The sequence below is a fragment of the Sphaeramia orbicularis genome, chromosome 16, assembly GCF_902148855.1.
Source record: "Sphaeramia orbicularis chromosome 16, fSphaOr1.1, whole genome shotgun sequence".
NCBI lineage: Eukaryota > Metazoa > Chordata > Actinopteri > Kurtiformes > Apogonidae > Sphaeramia > Sphaeramia orbicularis.
Genome location: NC_043972.1, coordinates 52,504,446 through 52,519,960, shown reverse-complemented (window position 1 = coordinate 52,519,960; position 15,515 = coordinate 52,504,446). Strand labels below are relative to the sequence as shown.

Below are 15,515 nucleotides of genomic sequence, written 5' to 3'. Positions count from 1 at the left end.
GTTCGTTTTTATATATATATATTTTTTTCCCAACGCCATTTTGAACTGGATTTTGACCCCCTAAACATGCTCAAAAACGCATCAAATTTGGCACACATGTCAGGTCTGGCGAAAAAATTTATAAAATGTAAAAATTATACCCATAGGTGCCAAAATGAGCTCTCTAGTGCCCCATACACACACAAAAATGGCCCTAGCAGCCAGTAGGAATGTCGTAGAAACATGAAACAAATGCCAAAATTTTCATCTCATCGAGCCCGACAAATCACGCACTGACATTCATGACCTAACTCCAACAGGAAGTTCAGAATTTGCCTTTCAAAATAAAATGCTCAAATTGCAAACTTCCAGTAGGAATGTTGTAGACATAGGAAACCAATGCCAAAACTTTCGTTTAATCAAGCCCAACAAATCATGCGCTGACACCTATGAGCTAGCTCCAACTGGAAGTTGGCAATCTGCCTTTGAAAGTTACTCTACATTTCTGCAATTACTGCTTATTCATTTCAGGCTTTTGACAAAAACATGTACTTCATTAAATGCCCACAAGTCTGCAGAATCCAAAACTGAAAGAATTTTTCAGATACGACCTATGGTTATGGAATAATGGCGATTTTTTGAAGAGTATGTGTAGTTTCGCTTTGTCACATGACAAAATCCCTATATAACGCTTAGTAATGCCACTCAGGGTGTGTCTGAGAGTGGCCCAGGGGTGAGAGCAGTGGTCTAGTGTATAGGAGGATCTGGGTTCAAACCCAAAACAAGGACTTTTTTTTTTTTTTTTTTTCTCCCCCCCTCACATTTTAAAACAGGTTTTGCTGCATTGTATTGTGCATATTGGACATTTTGCACACATTACAAAGCACACGGAGTACATTTTTTCAAAATAAAACCCGTATTAAAAAATATAAATAATGTCTAGTAAATAACTTCTTTTCATTTTTGTGACCAAACGCTCAACTGTTTGTACAATGTTTCTTCATTAAAAAGTACTCTTTCTCACAGACACACATACTCACACAATAGGGTTTTTCCAAAATAATAGCCTTAAATGTGATAAATCATCACTTTTATGCTCAATTATTCATACAATTTCTATTCATTTTTCAAACTGATTCTTTCTCTCACATACAAAACAAACGCACATACACACAGTAGGGTTTCCAAAATAAAAGTCTCATTTAAAGGTGATGGTGGTTTCAGCAGAGGGTTGCTGCTGTTCTGTAGAGATGTAAGGAGGACAGACACTAAAGGGTGGGAACTGGTATCGGGACGGAGAGGTGTGAGTGGAGCTGAGGTGTCGACGGTCACGGGAGGTGGATCGCGGGGGAGGTGGAACGCCCGGTGCGAGGTCCCGCCCAATGCTGCTTGCAGCTTTAATTCTCTTTGGTCTGTTTAGATTGTTAATGTAGACTTAAAACAAAACAAAAAATTATGGTTAAAAATGTTAATTTTTTACTGTGACTTGTCCATTTCTAAGTGGAGTGTAAGATTAAACATAGCGTACACACATTTGAACACCCATAGCCTTCAGAACACACTGGAAGTTTTTGCACATACGGTAACCCCCCCCCACGGACCTCAATTCATCCTCAATCCAGACCTCAGTACATAATTCAACAAGTAATGTGATGGACCTGTATAGGGTAGGGTATCACAGCCAATTTCCTTAATTGATTCCATTTTGATTCATAAGGTTCTGAATCGATTAATCACAATTCTTTTTGATCCGATTTGATTCAGTATTAATTGAACGATTCTGTGCCAGCGGTACCTTGGTCAGGTACTCGTGGTCCTGCAAAAATTGATCTCAACCACTATTACTCAATAATGCAAAATTAAAATAAAATCAATCTAAGATCATTTTATTTTTACCCAGCCCTAGACCTGTATGTGGAAAATGTTTCGACAGTGGAAGTGAGCTCCCCTCACCTTATCCTTGTTGTTGACTATCTGCTGTCCCCCATAGTTGAGAACCGCTGGTGCGTGCCAAAGTTTTTGCACATACTGGACAGACAGACAGACAGATGGATGACTGACTGATGACAATACCCTGCGGCCAGTGTGGCCGAGGGTAAGAACCAAACCAAACTGAAGTAAATGAAAAATGAAAGTGAAAATAAATAAATAAATAAATAAACAAATAAACAAACAAATAAATAAATAAATAAATAAATAACCTGAGTAAGTCCTCCAGAGTGTCTCTTTTGGGTCGCTTTAGCCGGTCCTGAAGCCTGGATAAAGGAGGAGGTTTGGAACTGGGACATTTAAAAAAAAATAGAATTGACAGTGTACAGTTCATTTATAGTTCTTAACATATTTAAGGTATTTTTATTTTCACTTTTTCCCACAATGTAATTTTGCTGTCCTACATCATTTATTACAATCATCATCATTACAATAAAATGTACATTTCCAATTGTGCAAAATAGGTGATGACATCTTTAGCAACTTCTAGCAACTTTTAGGACAGACAATAGATACTTTGCTTACTGAGGAGTTGGAAACACTGGTTGTTGATTAGGGCTGCGCAGTTGGGGGAAGTTTGGTTTTCAGCCTGTAGTCTGTAGTTTGGTTTTCAGCCTTTTTGCTTTGTTGTCAAGGAAAATACACAGATTACTCAGAAATTTCTGTCAATCTCAAACATGGACAGTGAAAGTAAACTTCTGGCTCATGCTTGTGACAGAACTGTTCAGACTTTGCTTCCTCTCCACTCTGTGAACGAGAGGGAGAGAGCAGCTGTCAAATGACCATAAGACTGATTGGAGGGAGTACAAAAAAAGTTGGGAAAAAGCAAAAACAAACAACCAAAAAAAAAGATATTTCCTGACACATACAATAAACACACAGACACGGTAGAGACAACAGATGAAACACAAGCGTCCTCATTTCAATTATATGTTGCCAACAGATTTGCAAGAGGCTGAAAGGTCTATGTGGATGTACATTAATTCCAAAAGCATTGTTTCTCAGAGAAAATTTTGCACTAAGTGAAATGAGCATAAAAGAAGAGAAAGCCAAAGAACCAGAGTCATTTCATTCTTATAGTGTTCCACCCACATGTGGCATGATGCTGTTATTAGCTGGAGGTACAAACTGACTGACCAAGGGTAAGGCTGATGCCCAGAAGCATTCCAAACAAAGCAAAACTACAGGGAAAAGAAAATCTAGGCAGACAGTAGGATTTCTGTAGGTAAATATACCCCCAGACAAAGACAGGGGTTTGGAAATAAGGATTTGGGGGGGTTAGGATTAGGGACCTATCTGAGATTATATGGTGTTTTTAAGGAAAATGTTGCATACATTGCCTTTAAAATTAAGTTAAATCATCCTAAATCCTCTTAAATCTGGACGTTTTTGTATATAAATACAGGACAAGACCTTTGTGATTTGATTTCACATGAGAATGGTTAATAGTCTTCACATTCTATTAATAGGAGGTGAAGTTCAGCTGCTAGAATGTCCTTCAGTACAACTCAGTGCCTGGACTTTAAAAGTAGTGAGGAGGTTGAATCGCTGCTTCTACTTTTACCACAGTCTCTTTTTAAACAAGTATCTTTACATTGACTGGAAAAAACAATGTCACTTTTGTTTTAGTCTTTTAACACAAATTCTCAACATTTGACTAATTAAGTATTGTTATTGACAGAGGTGATACAGACACAGAGAAGTTGTACTCTAAAAATATTGATTTGTGATAAATGTGTTTGTTAAAGGAGATGAGTTGAGTCCTGCATTTGAACTTAACCTGGCCATGGCCCGAGACTGACACAGCAATTAGCACCAGAGATTCGCATCAAAGAGAACGGCACAGTGTGAAGCTGGTCTAATTAGTCATATGAACGGAGGCAACAGACCAACCACTGCATGCCTCAGGTCTCTCAGGGGGTTTTACCATGGGGGGGGGGGAGGGGAGGGGAGTGGGGTGCAGGATGTATGTGTGTGTCTGACTCAGTGAGTGTGCAGCAGGTGAATGAGAGTCCACGTCGGGGAAGATATGCCTCAGATCAAAGCTTTGCTCTCAGAGAACGTGTGATGTGATATGATCCGTTTCTGAAATAAATGGAAAACATTCCTCTCTGTGTTTCAAAAAGACTTGATTTCATGTTTTTCTACTTTTTGCATTTGTTCATAAAGTGGCCTTGAACAGTAACAGATGTGATTCTCTTGGTATTTTTAGTTTGGTTTTGTTACAGAATAGTTATAGACTGAATCAATCAAAACAATAACAAAACATGGATATTGATGACGTAAAGTAGCATAGAATCGTGGAAATGTAATTAGGACTGGACAATATATCCAATTAATTTGACTAATCAAGGTTTTGCTTTCTAAAAATCACAGAAAGTGTTTAAATCACAAAACCCAGATTATTCCTTTCAGGCCAAACAAAAATTCTAAATATAACCTTTGATTCTTATAATGTATTAAAATATAAAAGGGTTTTGTAAAAAAAAAAAAAATTTAAAAATTAACGAATGACATGAATTTTCATGTCATGTATGCCCGAAACAACAGAAATCCTAGAGGTTGTGTCCAAAACATAGGTACCATCATAATACATTCGGCTTTATGTGCATTGTAACCCATCAGTCAGTTTCATAGCTCATGTAACAGTCTAATTTTACCGGGTTATTACTGTTCTACCTTATTTTGCTTCTATGTTTTAAACCAGTTGTCTGCATTTTCAGTTATCAAGTCATCGGAAAACAATTCATTAAAACTGTAAATAAACCATAATATTGGGGGGGGGGGGAATCAAGATTTTTTTTGTCCATATTTACCAATTCTAAATGCAATGCATCAGTTGTTTTCACCATCTAAAAGCTTGCACTGTGTTAGTGTCTGAGTTGTATTCACTTTATTCAGTTTAAATCTACTCTTGTTCTATTTTCCTCCTCTTTTTAAATATACGTATATCCTTGAGCAACCCTTCGATTTTTGCCTTTAATTTTGTCTGGATTAAACATTCAAGTGAAATGATAATGTACATATATATGTAGATATTGTATATAGGGATGGGAATTGGTAAGAATTTAATGATTCCAATTCCATTATTGATTTTGCTTATCAATCTGATTCCTTATCAATTCTCTTATCGATTCTCATTGGGTGAGGGAATAAAAGACTACAAATGGATGTGTTTGCATTAACTGTCTTTTATATTTCCATCTCTGCACAGAAAATATAACATATACAGTATGCACAAATAACAATAACAGATGACATCGGGTCCAGTTCCAGATAGTCATATATGAGGTGGCAATCAGGAAAGTTGAGGTGTCACATGCGAGTGATGGAAGCGGTGATGGGGGCGGCCACACCATATCATATGACCATACAAAGTGAAAGTGAAACTTAAAACGCTTTACTAATTCCTCTATGTCTCCCACTGTTGTGCACCTCATTTTCCTTTTTCCTACCTTTGGAAACTTTTATTTGAGGGGGCAGGATGTTTGTTGCTGAACCGGGCCCAGATGACACCCTGGTGTTTGCTCTGCTGCTAGATTCACTAGTGTTGCTAAGTAGCGTATCAAACAAGTGGCAGTCCTCCAAATGAATTGCATGCTGTGTGGACAAATGTTTTAGCATACTGGAAGGATTTCCCCCCTTTGAAGAAATTGAAGTGGGGGGGGGCTTATTTCAGGAAAATTTTCAGATTCAACTTTAGCCCAGATTTTCTAATGCTCCCATGTCTTGGGAATACAAAAATGTGAAAAAATTTCAAATCAAGCCCAAACAACCCCCCACCCCGCCCCCACCCTGAAAATTACTTTTTCAACCCTGAAAACATGGGGTTTTTCAGCAACTTTCAAACCTTGGGTGTAGGCCTGGGAGATTGACAACTGATTCAAATTTGAGGCAAATAGGTGATCGCATGTCTAAACTGAACCAATTTTAGTAAAATTAAATTTGCAGGGGGCGCTATGGAGCCAAATTTCAAATTTTTCAGATTAATGGGTGTAGGCCTGGGAGATTGACAACTAATTTAAATTTGAGCCAAATCGGTGTTTGTATGTCTGAGCTGAAGCAATTTTTGTAAAGGTAACTTTGTAGGGGGCGCTATAGTGTAAAATTTTAATTTCTTCCAATAAATGGCTGCAGGCCTGGGAGATTGACAACTGATTGAAATTTGAGCCAAATTGGTGATTGTATGACCAAACTGAAGCAAGATTTGTAAAGGCAAATTTCTGAAAAAACTTCGCAAATTTTGCGACGTCCTTGCACAAAAACGGTAAAACTGATCCAAAAAATTTGGCTAACTTTTGATGCTCCACTTCTCTAGATACTGTACACAAATTTTGAGCTCATTCGGCCAAACGCCCAAGGAGGAGATAGTTAAAATACGACGTCAGCGAAAACGCTGACTCAGCATTTTGGAAATTTCAATCCAATATGGCTGACTAAGGGTTGGTTTAGGGGCGTGGCCATAGTAATATTTTTTATTTTGTCTCCTCATGATGAATCTGTGTACTGATTTTCATGGCTCTACGACAAACTTTAAGTTGGACGTGCTCACATTTGGCGTAATGCATTTCCACTTTTCAAGGGGGTGCTGCCGCAACATTTCTTTACCGACATCTAGGAAACCTATATGTAAATTCAATTTCTCGCACTTCTGAATTTTGGGCAAACTTTGGTGAGTTTTCGTAAATGTTCAGGGGGTCAAATTTGAGTTGAAAGAGCAGGAGAATAAAAATATAAATAAATAAATATAATCTGAGCAAGAACAACATAGCCATTTCTATGGCAACCACATATCTGGCCTTATTTGAAAGCTCTCGAGGTCCCCCACATGTCTGTGGGGTTAGATGTCACGTGTCTTGCACTTACACCCCCATGACTGACCCCAACTGGGCATGTCCCATTGACTCCCATTCATTCTGAGCAAGCGTAAATATGCAGTTTGTGCACATCATGTACATCTTCAGAAAGGTCTCAGTGCCGTGAATGTGAATATGTGTGAGAGTGGCGACAGTGGCGAAAGGCAACCGCGTCACTTGCGATTTCGTCCCCATGCGCCCACTGCAGACTCAATAGGCCCTGCGCCGGCTTTACTCGACTCAGGCCTAATAATAATAATAATCTGAGCAAGAACAATATAGCCGTTTCTATGGCAACCACATATTTGGCCTTATTTGAAAGCTCTGGAGGTCCCCCACATCTGTGGAGTCAGATGTCACGTGTCATGCACTTACACACACGTGACTGACCCTGAGTGGGCATGTCCCATTGACTCCCATTCATTCTGAGCAGGTGTAAATATGCGATTTGTGCACATGTCATGTACATGTTCGGAAAGGTCTCAGTGCCGTGAATGTGAACATGTGTGAGAGTGGTAACAGTGCTGAAAGGCGACCATGTCACTGGTGATTTCGTCCCTATGCGCCCACTGCAGACTCAATAGGCCCTGCGCCGGCTTTACTTGGCTTGGGCCTAATAATAATCTGAGCAAGAACAATATAGCCGTTTCCGTGGCAACCACATATTTGGCTTTATTTGAAAGCTCTCGAGGTCCCCCACATGTCTGTGGGGTCAGATGTCACGTGTCGTGCACTTACACCCACGTGACTGACCCTGACTGGGTGTGGCCCATTGACTCCTATTCATTCTGAGCAGGTGTAAATATGCGATTTGTTCACGTCATGTACACCTACGGAAAGGTCTCAGTGCCATGGATGTGAATATGTGTGAGAGTGGCGACAGTGGTGAAAGGCGACCGCGTCACTGGCGATTTCGTCCCCATGCGCCCACTGCAGACTCAATAGGCCCCGCACCGGCTTTACTCAGCAGTGGCCTAATAATAATAATAATAATAATAAGAATAATGATAATAATTGTAAGAGCCATATTCATAAAGTGCAGAGTCATAATGTGGCCTCTAGCAATCTATGAGATCCCCATGACCAAAGTTGAGAAGCTGGAGAGAACAGTCAGCTTTTACATCAAGAAGTGGCTTGGTCTTCCCCGTTGCCTCAGCAATATCGGCTTGTATGGGCACGGGGCCCTGAAACTGCTTGTCTCGAGCCTCATGGAGGAATATAAATATGCCAAAGGGAGGTTGAACATGACCCTGAACGAGTCTCAGGATGACACGATCCGAGCAGCTGCCCCCATATTGGCAACTGGCAGGAAATGGATCCCATCAGAGGCCATCCAGCAAGCAAAATCAGTGCTCAGACATGGAGACATTGTAGGGCAGGTGCAGCATGGAAGAAGTGGGTTTGGACTTGGAACAAGCCGACCCACATGGCCCAAGGCCACAGCTACCCAGAGGAGAAAGCTGGTCGTGGCTGAGGTTCGACAGCAGGAAGAGGCAGCAAAATGTGCAAAGGCAGTCTCACAGTCCAAACAGGGCCAGTGGACTAGCTGGGAAAACCTGGAGCATCGTAAACTTACGTGAAGGGACCTGTGGGAGATGGAAGGAAGCCGGATCAGCTTCATTATTAGAGCCACCTACGATGTGCTTCCTTCACCCAAGAACCAACACCAGTGGCTAGGAGAGGATCCATCGTGTGCTCTCTGCAAAACCCCTCCAACACTCAGGCACATTCTCACCGGATGCAAAACCAGTTTGTCCCAAGGCCGGTACACATGGAGACACAACCAGGTCCTACAACAATTGGCGATCATCCTGGAAGGAAGAAGAACAACTAACAACACCCTTCCTCCTCCAGTGCCTGGACAGCCGAACACCATCCCTTTCATAAGGGTAGGGCAACTCTCAGCAACAACAGCTGCTAGAGTGGAAACGACCTTCCTGGCCAATGCCCGGGATTGGAAAATGCAGGTTGATCTAGACCAGAAGCTCATCTTTCCACCTGAGATAATTACAACTAATCTCAGACCAGACCTGGTCTTATGGTCAACATCGCAGAGGCCACTGCTCATCGTAGAACTGACTGTACCATGGGAGGCTGCAGTCAGTGAAGCATATGAACGCAAACGCCTGAAATACTCCGACATAACAACAGAGGCAGAACAACATGGCTGGTGTGCTAATGTGCTTCCCGTGGAGGTCGGGTGCAGAGGCTTTGTCACTGGATCCACAACCAAGCTTCTGAAGGGGATGGGAGTGCGAGGACAGGTCCTTCAGCAAGCCATCAGATCACTGTCGGAAGCCGCCGAGCGCAGCAGCAGCTGGCTATAGATAAAGAGGAAGGACCCCATCTGGGCTGCAAAGTGACCACCGGGGTAAAAGCTGAGGGGGGCACACCAGGGACGCTTGGTGTCGCCGTTGAGCCCTGTGGAGATGTAGTGGCCTATCAACGAAACATCAATGAAGCAGGGTGCCCACCTGAAGACCCAAGTGAAGCTTTTACCCCTACCCCACTCATCACCCAGTGCCATTCAATCAGGGATTGTAATACCAAGTCCTATGGGCTCAACAGATCTACGCATGCTATACATGCATCTGTCAAACCGCCGGCGTACCTTTTTTTTTTCCTCTTTACAGCGCCATCAACCCAAACCGCCATCAAGGCAGGTAAGTATTCTCCATCAACCCAATCAACCCAAACTGCCATCAAGGCAGGTAAGTAGTTGCCATCAATCCAAACCACCATTGTGGGCCTTTCAATGAAACAGCAATGAAGCAGGGTGCCCACCTGAAGACCCCAGTGAAGCTTTTACCCCTACCCCACTCATCACCAAGTGCTGATCAATTAGGGATTGTAATACCAAGTCCTATTCGCTCAGCTAATTATTGTTGTCACTGAGGGTGTATTTACTATGCCATGTCATTGGGTGTCGCTGTCCTGTCGCCAAGAGCACAGGTATTTAGGCAGGTCACTTCACCTTGTCATTGTGTGTTTTGACCCCGGAAGGGCTTATGGTTGTTGACCGCTATGGTGGCTAGAAGACAATGGAATGAGTTATGAGTTTCGTTAATGAAAAGTTGGGATTATGTATTCGTTGTGGACAAGAAAATAAATCATTTGTTTTTAATATGCATCACAACTGAGACGAGCCTGAAGACTCTTCATTAAAACCACGGACATATGGTGAGATCTTATTAGCGCGTCAACCAGGTCATTCCTGGGAGTCAAGCACCACAGTAGTGGTGTGTCAGAACACGCTACTACAATAATAATAATAATAATAATAATAATAATATGCATCAAAAGAATGAACATATGTTTTTGTCACTACCGAAACCATCATGTCACTACCGAAACATTACCATTGGTTTTGGTAGTGACTGTTTCGGTAGTGATACTTTTAGCTAGTTTTTAGCTTAACTCAACAATGCTAGGCTAATAATGGCTAGCAAACACAGTTCTGAACAGGTGTACACAGATAAAACATAATATTTAGCATTAAAAAACAAAAGGGATTAATTACAGAAATTCTGTGTTCGGTAGTGACAATCCTTAAAACCACACATGGATTTTCAGACTTTGGAAGACATTTACTTCAGACTGATGTAAACTCATCAGGTGGCAACTGAGGATCAGCAAGCCAGTGCCAGTTTCTTGATGATGGATTTAGGGTGTGGTTAAAACCAGGGTCCACCTATGGACTAAAACTCTTTGGGCCTGATTTACTAAGATCACAAATAACGGGCGCAAATGTGCTTGCTCGTGCTAAAAAATTCTGCATGCTATTGATTTGCGTGTCATTGGTGATGAACTAAGATTGCCTGCGCAAATGACAACAGGCGCAAAGTCTTGGAGACTGCCCTAATTAAATGAGGATTTTGCATGCGCTACTGGTTGTCGTCATGGAGACAGTGCGCTGTAAATACTGCTCTGGGATATCCCAGCACTTATAAATATGAAGTTGCTCTTTTTCGACACAGAGGGGTGAATAGGTATTTCTCTGTTGTTGTTTATCAGTGGTGAAATGTGTTATTATTTTTTTAAAACAATATCTTTATTGAACTTTATATTACACAATTAACAATACACTCAATATTAAGCAAAGAATAAGCAACATATTCCACCCAAATAAATAAATGAATGAGAGCTAAATAAATAAATTAAATTAAATAAGCATAAATAAACAGCCTACAGCTCCATAAATCAGCACCATTGTCAAAATTAATTGGTCTCATAACATCTGAGAAACTCAGTTAAAGGTGACTGTATTTTCACAAAATCCCCTCCCCTTCCTCTAACAATGTAACTGAGTTGTTTCAATACCATACAAAATGCCATCTCCCTCACCCACATATGTACTGAGGGTATGTCCATTTTCTTCCAGTATAAAGATATCATCCTCCTGGCCTGCAGGAGTCCAAAGTCAATGAGTCTTGACTGACTTTAAGTAAAAATACAGCTGTCTGGAAATATACCCAACACACACATCTTTGCTTGAAAAGGCACCAACAATCTTGGACAAAGTTTGTATGACTGACTTCCAGAACTTCTGTAATTTTGGACAGCTCCAGACAGTGAAACAGAGTACCCTTTCCTTCTAGACATTTGTTGCAGGTATCCAGGATGTTGGGTGACCAACGATTCCGTTTGATTGGAGTGATATAAATTCTCATCAACCATTTATATTGGAGGAGTTTCATCCTTGTGTTAATTGATGGTGTTTGGGATTTTAAACATGCACTTTCCCAGTCTACCTCATGTATATCCTCTTGAAGGTCAGATCTCTATGCATCCAGCCCATCTGTGGTGGTTTCCTTATCATGTGCCAACAGAGCTGCATAAAATAAAGAAATTTGACCTTTCTTCTCTAAGTTTTGGAGTGCGAGACTCTCCAAATTTGATAACGGAAGTTCACATACAATGTGTTTGTGTTTTGACACGATGTAATGTTTTACATGTAAATATTTTAAAAAATGTTTCTCTGGAATGTCATGTTTGACATAGTTGGTCAAATGTAAGAAAACTACCATCCTTCTAAAGGTCTGCCACCTTTTGTACACCTTTATCTGCCCAGGTTTTGAAACCTCCATCTGCTCTTCCTGCCTTGAAGCATACGTTGCCCCATACAGGGGAAAGACGAGAGACAGGAGGAATATCTCCAACATGCTGATGAGTCCTATACCAAATGTCTATGGTATTTTTTTTTTCCCCCCACCTTTATTTGTAACGGACTGAGTACAAAGCCTGAACCCAAATGCAAGACCAGTACACAGAATAAGAATTGAGAGTGTTTACTAAACACAATCACAGGAGAAAAAACAGCACAGAATTATTAACACGTCTGTGAAGGCATGTGATTCAGGACTCGACGTCCGGGCTGTGAGCAGGGACAGCGGGCGGTCAGCACGGCCGAGCCGGAGAAATCCCGACAGCAACCCGACTAGGGCAAAACAGAGGACAGTCAAAAAACAGGCCAGGTCATACACAGGAGAGCAAATCAGGTGGCAACAGGATATGAGGAGAAGGCTTACTCACGGTCAAAGTCCAGGCGAGGGTCAAAACACAGGTAAAACGTTGGAGGCTGAGGTAATCAGGGGAAAGGCAGAATCGGAAGTCGGATGAACGAACCAGGTCAGAACCAGACGAGCAGGCAGATGAGGAACAGGCAGAATCAGTGGTCGGAAGACAAAAACGACCCGTTTTTGTCTTCCGACCACTGACAACAGGCAGACAGACAGACTGACAGGATCCAAAAACGCTGGTGAGTAAGCACAACAAGTGTAGCAAACAAACTGGCAGAGAAACAGGGGAAGACACAGGGTTTAAATACACAAGAGGGCGGGAAGACAATTAGACACAGGTGGAACACATCAGGGTGGAGTTAGGCAATCAGACACAGGTGAAACAATCAAGGAGGGGAAGTAAAGACACCAGACATGACATATGAGGAAAACTTAACAAAATAAAACAGGAAATGACAGACAAAACAGAAAAGACAGACAAAATCTAGACACAGTCTGGGAGCAGACATGACATTATTGAAGCGACACCAAGTGACATTATGTACAGTATTACACAATATTTACATTACATCATCATAATGTGTGTGTGTGGGGGGGTTAAGATATATGGCATGTAATATTCAAAAGAAACACATGTCAGTCAATAGTAAAGATCAATGTCCTATCCTGGTTGTGTAAATGTTCTGTGTGTAGCGCAGTGTGTAAGGTGTGTATGTGGTGTGACTGTTGTGATGTGGACTTCTCAAGAAGAAAAAATAAAAAAAGACTAATAATGATAATAATAAATAAAAATCAAATTAAGTCAAATCAAATCAAATAAAGACAAGGAAAGAAATAAAAGAAAAAAAAAGTCAGGGATATTACCAAATACAGTCATTAGGTAGCTGAAGCTGAGTGAGATGAGGAGAAAGGAGAAGGAGAGAGACAGACAGATAGATAGATTTATAGAGAGAGAGAGAGAGAGAGAGAGAGAGAGAGAGAGAGAGAGAGAGAGAGAGAGAGGCAAACAGACTGAGGTGAAGAACACAGGCATGCAACCACAACCAACCCCCCCTCCAAGGATCAGGGACCAACCAAGAGGGCCCCAAGGCCCGGCCAACCAGCAGACACCACAGAGAGGGGGGATCCAGCCCACCCCCCCGAGAGCCAACAGTGTGCCCGCCCCGAAGATGGTCGAGGGAGGCCCCTGCCAGAGGCCCCACAGCAGCCAAGCACAGGCCCCAGGGGGGCAGGGACGCAAGCCGCCACTCCCCCTGCCGGGGGCCGGCCACCCAGGGGCAGGTGAGGTGCCGGACCCCAAGCCCCGTGAGCCCAGGAGCTACCCGTCTCCCCGGGCAGGGGGTCCCACCCAGCACATGGGGCAGCCGAGCCGGCCCAGACAGCCACCCGCTGCGGGCCGGTGCGCACCCTGATGCCACGGCCAGGTGCCCCGTGGGCCCAGAGGCCCACCCCCCCATCCATTCCCCCCTGTCCCACCAAGCCCTACCCCCAAACCCCACACACCCTCTAGTCCCTCACTCACCCACACAAGCATATGCGCAAACACCCACTGACTCCCAGAAATACACACCACCCATCCCACATGTTCGACCATTTACACACCCACACGCACAAACACCTCCACCCATGCCCATACACCCACCTACCCACATGCACACCCACACACACACGTACCCACACCCATCAACAGCCCCTCCCACCCACCTGCACGCACCAGACACGTGTATCCGGAGCGCCGCCACCCCACCCCGGCAGTGAGCAGCCCTGCCGCGAGTCCCCCCAAGGCGCAGCACACGAGTGCAGCCCCAGCGCTAACCGCAGCCCAGAGCGGCAACACCAGCCACCAGGAACCCCACCCCCAACCAGTCCAGCCACCCGACCCAGGGGACGCCAGCCACCGACTCAGGCCCAACCTGGAGCCCCCCACCCCACCACCACAGGGCAACCCTGGCAGCGGGTCCATCCCCGCCCCAACAGGGACAAACACTTAGCCGCCCCCAGAGCAGGGCAGTCCAGACCCCCACTCCAAGGGACCACTAGTAACCCGTAGCCCTGCGGCACCTCCTGCTGGCCTCCTAACACTCAGAGTGATGTGATAGAGCTATTCACAGGGGTCCAGAGAGAATGAGACTGGTCCAATTGATTGTTTGAAGAGGCAGATATTGCCTCATTACTGATGTGATCTAATAGAAGGTTCCTAAACTGGTTAATGCTCAGATTGGCTTTTGTTTTCCAATTCACAAGGATAGTTTTCTTTGCAATGCATAAAGCAGTGAGGACCATGTGTGAGGTGTTAGTATCCATGTTGGTGTGGCCCAGGTCACCTAGTAAATACAGTGTGGGGTGGGCTGGAATATTGCATCTGAGCCATGTTTACAGGTCCTCACATACCTGAAGCCAAAACCTCTGGACAGGTGCACATTGCCACCTAAGCAGGCATTTTGTTTGATTTTTCTTTTTATAACTTGAGTATGAAATAATTTTCCCTCTTATGTATACTTTGGCTGTTTCCCATAATGTTATTGCTGTGGTCTCTGGGGAATCATTCAGCTCCATGAAGGATGCCCACTCTCTCTCTATCATCTGAATGAACACTGGATCTTTAAGAAGTGAGGTGTTAAGACGCCATCTGAAAGAGGGTTTGGTAGTGGATTGAAACTGAATTATGAGGCTAACTGGTGCATGATCGCTGATGGAAATGGGGTGAATTTTGGTGTCTTTTACATTTGATATAAGAGTATTACTCAAAAGTATATAGTCAATTCGTGAGGAGGAGTTGTGTACCTGTGAGAAATGTGTGTATTGTTTTGTGTATGGATGGGACACTCTCCAAGCCCGAATTCCTGCATGTATTGTTTTATTATGTCAGTGGAGTGCCAGTGTCTGTTACTTCCAGTGGTATGTGAATGGTCAAGGTTTGGGTCTAACACTGTATTAAAATCTCCTGCTAAAATTATATTGGATGTTTCATTTATTTTGGAAAATATGTTATGAAAAAAAGATGGATTGTCATTATTAGGTCCATATATGTTAATTATTGTCATGTTGTGATTGGATAGGTTGCCACTGATGATAACATAATGCCCCTCCGGATCAGTTATGGTTGAGAGATGCTTGTATAGTAGTCTATTATGTATTAAAATTGATACTCCTTGCTGTCTGCTATTAAAGG

At 42.9% G+C, this 15,515-nt stretch overlaps 1 pseudogene; it reads left to right on the top strand.

Annotated features, from left to right (window-relative positions):
* LOC115435831 (uncharacterized) overlaps positions 1–14,334 on the top strand; it is a 63,408-nt pseudogene extending 49,074 nt beyond the window's left edge.
* The last annotated feature ends 1,181 nt before the right edge of the window (positions 14,335–15,515 follow it).